Source organism: Triticum urartu, chromosome 1A (genome assembly GCF_056163025.1).
Source record: "Triticum urartu cultivar PI428250 chromosome 1A, HENAU_Tu73, whole genome shotgun sequence".
Lineage (NCBI taxonomy): Eukaryota > Viridiplantae > Streptophyta > Magnoliopsida > Poales > Poaceae > Triticum > Triticum urartu.
The window spans coordinates 322,749,863-322,758,090 of NC_141873.1; positions in this window are offsets into that span (position 1 = coordinate 322,749,863).

An 8,228-nucleotide genomic window follows, 5' to 3' on the forward strand; every position below is an offset into this window, starting at 1 on the left:
CCATGAGCGACAAAAGAGCAGCTCGTCTGTTGTGTAGAGAGATTAGGGAAGGGAGGGGATCCATGGTGGCAGTGGATGAACCACACGAGGGGAGCGGGGTGCACTGCTCATGGGATATGGATGCATTGCACATCTGAAAAACCAAAAAAAGATGAAAAAAGCTCCGTATGAGCTGCACGGGGGTCATCGCCAGCACTGACCTTCATCACCATGGAATCCCAAGCAAGAAGGAATGAGGCAGAAGGTTGCCAGAAGAACTGCCGCGACTGTGCTCGAGCGCCATGACGGTGAAGGTAGTGGGAAGAGCACCCGAGGGATCTGCCGCTGCACGAAGGTGGTGGCCGTGTGTGGCCTGCGTGGCGAACAGCACCCGCGTGGGCACACGGCCTTTGTCCTTGCAGTCGGCCGGGAGCAGCTCGCCATCGAACGCCCCGTTTAATGCCTTCCCTTCCGAAGAGAGCGCAAGATGGCACCACACAGCCGGATTGCACGCGCGTCCTTCCCCTCTCTGTGTTACAGTCTAAAGAATCAATCAAGATAGATAGAGAATGAACTATAACAAAGGAAGAGGGGGCTGGGGTCACATCGGGACGGCCAGGGAGGGGTGTGCAGTTTGCAGTCGCCCGTCGTGCATTTCACTAGCGCCACCACGGAGGACCTTTGACGAGAGAGGGGTATTTTTCCATGCACAGAGCACTGCAAACGCCGGCTCCAGCGCACTGCACGGCTGCAACCCGGCGAGCCGCACACGCCTATCAGGGAACCGCCCAGCTATAGTTTCGAGCTAACCGGCGACACCGGAGAGGTCGTGGAGGAGACGGGATGCAAGGGGTGGGGCGAACTGTTCGGGGATGTAGAAGAGAGCAGCATCGTGCCGCCGATAAGACTGCAAGCACACTCCTCGTGAACTGCACAAGCTGTGGATTGCAGGCCGTCGTCCCACAGTCTGGTGGTTGGGGATGGCCGAATACATGGCCGCTGGAGCTCTGTCAAACTACATAGAGGGGTGGAGGGGAGGAGAGGCAGGTGGCCCCATTGACCGGACCCAGCGTCGGAATCCAGCGCCCCCAAGACAGCCATCACTGCAAGATGGAGTCAGAGGCTGGCATCACGCGCGCGACGGCCATTGACCTCGTCGCCGGGCAAAAGAAGAAAGCGGCGGACGGGCGGCGGTCGACCCAGCCGCGCTTGCTGGAGGCTGTCGGCGTGCGAGTTTGGACGGCTGGGGACCATCGGAATTTTTTGGCAGAGGGGTCCTTGGATCGACGACGATGCGAGGTCACGCCAGGCGGACACAGCACCCACAAGTCAGTGGCCACGCGAGGACCCCGGATTTGAAGCTCGGGCACCAGCGGCAGGGCATGGAGGCTTGCAGCAGCAACAGTTGTGGCGCAGTGGGAAGCGATGGCGCTTGGGCGGCCGACGAGTAATGGATCTCGTCGGATTTGGCTCGGGGGAGGCACAGGACCAGGAGGACCTCGCCGGATCTAGCTTGTGTAGGCACTGGACCCACAGACGCGTGGCCAGTCACCGGGAATGCCATGGGGCCACGGGGGCTGCGCCGGAGAGGAAGAGTAGGTGGTTCCGAGGGGAGGAGCTGAAGGTGGTTGGGGGTCGTTGGGTCTGTGTTGAGCCGCACGGTTCCATGGCGACGGGGCAGTGAGGAAGGAGGAGGGGTCGCTGGTGCGCGGCATCTTGGCCGGCACTTCGGTGGTGGGAGGTGGTGGGGCGGCTGCGGGAAGAAGATGGGAGAAGAGGGAGTTGGTGCGTCCGAGCAAGGAGAAGGTGGGGTGTTATCAGAATAAAGCTTAGGTATTATTAGAATAAGACTCTTAAGGGTGTTATCATAATAGACCCACCCTATATATATATATATATATGTATTCATGCATGCGTCGGTTTAAAACACTATGATAAATTTTTCAAATATCTGAATTCACTTTTTATAATGAATTATGATCTCTATTCGCCTTTTACACCCACACAATCCTCTTATCTTTATAGCTAGCACTAACTTTCTCTCGTGGATGCACACGCCCGCATCCCTCTCACCTTCCCTCAGCATTCTCTAGCTCCATCTCGCAAATTCATCTTTTCACTTTAGGTCGTTCACCCACGGTGTGTGTAGTCCCCCCCAGCTCCTTCTTCACGGCACACATCGATCGATATGCCCCTCTAGGCAGGTGTGCCTACCACAAACACAAGCTTTCCCTCTTCTCTTCTCACCGTCCATGCCTCACTCCCACCCCTCTTTTCATTGATCTCGGACTCGCACAGTCCTTCCCCCTCGATATAGTATGCCTCTTGCACCACCTCCTAGATGCATCCATCTCTCTCTCTATCCTTTTCCCCAGGCCTTAGTTGCTTCTAACACATACATGCATGTATACCGATCGATCTCCCTACATATACCTAGGTCGACTTTAACTATTTCCCCCCACCCATCGATCGACGTACCTCACAAGTTATGTCTCTCCTTTTTCTAAGGACGATTGATCTTCCTATGTAGTTACATCTGCTTACCACAGCCATATCGCCCCCTCGTCGTTCATGCATGCCTCCTGACCCATCTCTCACACACACGTGCACAGACAGGCAACAATCCCCTCTCTTATTGATATTGCAGGCGTGCCCTCTGTTTGTCTGGCAAGCCTCTCCCACCATTTGTTAGAAGCACCTCCACCACCACCCCTCCAACACTCTAGCTCTATCTCTCTCCCAACCTTATTCCTCTCCTACACATATGCATGGATGCCGATCGATCTCCCTCAATACATAAGGTAGGCCTCTCTCCTCCTCCACACATATACCAACCATTGTACCTCTATAGTTAATTAGGTCTGCCCCCCACCCCCCACCACACACCGATAGTTGAGTGCTATAGGTAGGTATCCATGCCATAGAGACAAACTGCACCTGTCCCCTCTCACGTTCCAGTAGGCCAACCACCCTATATCTTTGACGTGGGCACTGCTACCTCTTGAGCATGCGTTGGTTTTCCCTTGAAGAGGAAAGGGTGATGCAGCAAAGTAGCGTAAGTATTTCCCTCAGTTTTTGAGAACCAAGGTATCAATCTAGTAGGAGACTACACGCAAGTCCCTCGTACCTGCGCAAACAAACAAGAACCTCGCAACCAACGCGATAAAGGGGTTGCCAATCCCTTCACGATCACTTATGAAAGTGGGATATCATAGAGATAATAAGTTAAATATTTTTGATATTTTTGTTGTATAGGTTGGAAAATAAAGATTGCAAAATAGAAACAGCAAGTTGATAGGAAAATAATATGATGGAAGAGAGACCCGGGGGCCATAGGTTTCACTAGTGGCTTCTCTCAAGATAGCAAATTCTATGGTGGGTAAACAAATTACTGTCGAGCAATTGATAGAAAAGCGCATAGTTATGAGAATATCTAGGCATGATCATGTATATAGGCATCACGTCCGCGACAAGTAGACCGAAACAATTCTGCATCTACTACTATTACTCCACACATCGACCGCTATCCAGCATGCATCTAGAGTATTAAGTTCATAAGAACAAATTAACGCATTAGGCAAGATGACATGATGTAGAGGGATAAACTCAAGCAATATGATATAAACCCCATATTTTTATCCTCGATGGCAACAATACAATACGTGCCTTGCTGCCCCTGCTATCACTAGGAAAGGACACCACAAGATTGAACCCAAAGCTAAGCACTTCTCCCATTGCAAGAAAGATCAAACTAGTAGGACAAACCAAACTGATAATTCGAAGAGACTTGCAAAGATATTTAAATCATGCATAAACGATTTAAGAGAAGAATCAAATATTGTTCATAGATAATCTTGATCATAAACCCACAATTCATCGGATCTCGACAAACACACCGCAAAAAGAATTACATCGAATAGATCTCCAAGAGAATCGAGGAGAACTTTGTATTGAGATCCAAAGAGAGAGAAGAAGCCATCTAGCTAATAACTATGGACCCGAAGGTCTGTGGTAAACTACTCACACATCATCGGAGAGGCTATGGTGTTGATGTAGAAGCCCTCCGTGATCGATTCCTCCGCCGGCAGAGCGCCGGAAAAGGCCCCAAGATGGGATCTCACGGGTACAGAAGGATGCGGCGGTGGAAATAGGGTTCCGTGGTGCTCCTGGATGTTTTCGTGGTATATGGGTATATATAGGAGGAAGAAGTACGTCGGTGGACCTGTGAGGGGCCCACGAGGGTGGGGGGCGCCTACACACCTGGGCGCCCCCTCCTGCCTCGTGGCCTCGTCGCTTCTTTCTTGATGTCCACTCCAAGTCTCCTGGATCATGTTTGTTCCAAAAATAACTCTCCCGAAGGTTGCATTCCGTTTGGATTCTGTTTGATATTCATTTTCTGCGGAACACTGAAATAGGCAAAAAACAACAATTTGCACTGGGCCTTTGGTTAATAGGTTAGTCCCAAAAATAATATAAAAAGGTATATTAAAGCCCATTAAACATCCAAAACAGATAATATAATACCATGGAACAATCAAAAATTATAGATACGTTGGAGACATATCAAGCATCCCCAAGCTTAATTCCTGCTCGTCCTCGAGTAGGTAAATGATAAAAACAGAATTTTTAATGTGGAAAGCTACCTAGCATAATTCTTAATGTAATTTTCTTTATTGTGGCATGTATGTTCAGATCCGAAAGATTCAAGACAAAACTTTAATATTGACATAAAAATAATAATACTTCAAGCATACTAGCAAAGCAATCATGTCTTCTCAAAATAACATGGCCAAAGAGAGTTATCCCTACAAAATCATATAGTCTGGCTATGCTCCAGCTTCAGCACATAAAATATTTAAATCATGCACAACCCCGATGACAAGCCAAGAAATTGTTTCATACTTTTGATGTTCTCAAACCTTTTCAATCTTCACGCAATACATGAGTGTGAGCCATGGGCATAGCACTATAGGTGGAATAGAATGGTGGTTGTTGAGAAGACAAAAAGGAGAAGGTAGTCTCACATCAACTATAGGCATATCAACGGGCTATGGAGATGCCCATCAATAGATATCAATGTGAGTGAGTAGGGATTGCCATGCAATGGATGCACTGGAGCTATAAGTGTATGAAAGCTCAACAAAATAACTAAGTGGGTGTGCATCCAACTTCCTTGCTCACGAAGACCTAGGGCATTTTGAGGAAGCCCAGCATTGGAATATACAAGCCAAGTTCTATAATGTAAAATTCCCACTAGTATATGAAAGTGACAACATAATAGACTCTCTATCATGAAGATCATGGTGCTACTTTGAAGCACAAGTGTGGTAAAAGGATAGTAGCATTGTCCCTTCTCTCTTTTTCTCTCATTTTTTCTTTTTCTTTTTCTCTCTTTTTTCGTCCGGAGTCTCATCCCGACTTGTGGGGGAATCATAGTCTCCATCATCCTTTCCTCACTTGGGACAATGCTCTAATAATGATGATCATCACACTCTTATTTACTTACAACTCGAAAAATTACAACTCGATACTTAGAACAAAATATGACTCTATGTGAATGCGTCCGGCGATGTACCGGGATGTGCAATAAATCAGGAGTGACATGTATGAAAAATTATGAATGGTGGCCTTGCCACAAATACGATGTCTACTACATGATCATGCAAAGCAAAATGACAATGATGAAGCGTGTCATAACAAACGGAATGGCTATGGAAATGCCATAATAGGTAGGTATGCATGGTGGCTGTTTTGAGGAAGGTATATGGTGGGTTTATGATACTGGCGAAAGTTGCACGTTACTAGAGAGGCTAGCAATGGTGGAAGGGTGAGAGTGCGTATAATCCATGGACTCAACATTAGTCACAAAGAACTCACATACTTATTGAAAAAATATATTAGTTACCGAAACAAAGTACTACGCACATGCTCCTAGGGGGATAGATTGGTAGGAAAATACCATCGCTCGTCCCCGACCGCCACTCACAAGGAAGACAATCAATAAATAAATCATGCTCCGACTTCTTCACATAACGGTTCACCATACGTGTATGCTACGGGAATCACAAACTTTAGAACAAGTATTTCTCAAATTCAAAACTACTCAACGAGCATGACTCTAATATCACCATCTTCATATCTCAAAACAATCATCAAGTATCAAACTTCTCATAGTATTCAATGCACTTTTTATGATAGTTTTTATTATACCCATCTTGGATGCCTATTATATAAGGAATAATTTTATAGCCAAAGCAAATTACCATGCTGTTCTAAAAGACTCGCAACATGATATAAGTGAAGCATGAGAGATCAATAATTTCTATAAATTAAAACCACCACCATGCTCTTAAAGATATAAGTAAAGCACTAGAGCAAAATTTTCTAGCTCAAAACATATAAGTGAAGCACATAGAGTATTCTAATAAATTCCGATTGATGTGTGTCTCTCCAAAAGGTGTGTACAGCAAGGATGATTGTGGTAAACTAAAAATCAAAGACTCAAATCATACAAGACGCTCCAAGCAAAACACATATCATGTGGTGAATAAAAATATAGCCTCAAGTAAAGTTACCGATAGACGAAGACGAAAGAAGGGATGCCTTCCGGGGCATCCCCAAGCTTAGGCTTTTGGTTGTACTTTAATTTTACCTTGGGGTGCCTTGGGCATACCCAAGCTTAGGCTCTTGCCACTCCTTATTCCAAAATCCATCAAATCTTTACCCAAAACTTGAAAACTTCACAACACAAAACTCAACAGAAAATCTCCTGAGCTCCGTTAGTATAAGAAAACAAACCACCACTTCAAGGTACTGTAATTAACTCATTATTTATTTATATTGGTGTTAAACCTACTGTATTCCAACTTCTCTATGGTTCATACCCCCTAATACTAGCCATAGATTCATCAAAATAAGCAAACAACACACGAAAAACAGAATCTGTCAAAAACAGAACAGTCTGTAGTAATCTGTAGGTTTCGAATACTTCTGTAACCCCAAAAATTCTGAAATAAATTTCAGACGTGAGGAATTTGTCTATTAATCATCTTCAAAAAGAATCAACCTAAGCTCACTCTCCAGTAAAAAATGGAGCAAATCTCGTGAGCACTAAAGTTTCTGTTTTTTACAGCAAGATCACAAAAACTATCCCCAAGTCTTCCCAAAGGTTCTACTTGGCACAAACACTAATTAAAAGCATAAAACCACATCTAAACATAAGCTATATGAATTATTTATTACTAAAAAGAACCAAAAATCAAGAACCAAAAATAAAATTGGGTTGCCTCCTAACAAGCGCTATCGTTTAACGCCCCTAGCTAGGCATAAAAAAAAGAATAGATCTAGGTATTGTCATCTTTGGTATGCAATCCATAAGTGGCTCTCATAATAGATTAATAAGGTAATTTAATTTTCTTTCTAGGAAATTGTTCCATGCCTTTCCTTAACAGAAGTTGGAATCTAATGTTTCCTTCTTTCATATCAATAATTGCACCAATCGTTCTAAGGAAAGGTCTACCAAGAATAATAGGACATGAAGGATTGCAATCTATATCAAGAACAATGAAATCTATGGGCACATAATTCCTATTTGCAAAATCAGAACATCATTAATCCTTCCCATAGGTTTCTTAATAGTGGAATCCTCAAGATGCAAATTTAAAGAACAATCATCAAATTCATGGAAACCTAACGCATCACACAAAGTTTTTGGAATCATGGAAACACTAGCACCCAAATCACATAAAGCAAAGCATTCATGATCTTTAATTTTAATTTTAATAGTAGGTTCCCACTCATCATAAAGTTTTCTACGGATAGAAACTTCTAATTCAAGATTTTCTTCATAAGATTTCATTAAAGCATCAACGATATGTTTGGTAAAAGCTTTATTTTGATCATAAGCATGAGCAGAATGTAGCACGGATTGCAACAAGGAAATACAATCTATCAAAGAGCAATTATCATAATTAAATTCCTTGAAATCCAAAATAGTGGGTACATTTGTATGTAATGTTTTGACCTCTTCAATCCCACTTTTACCAATTTTTGCATCAAGATCTAAAAACTCCAAATCATTGGGATGCCTTTTGGCTAAAGTTGACTCATCTGCAGTCCCATCACTATCAAGATTCATATTGCAAAATAAATATTTAATAGGAGACACATCAATCACTTTTAGATCTTCATCCTTATTATCGTGAAAACTAGAAGAACACGCTTTTATAAAGCAATATTTTTTAGCACGC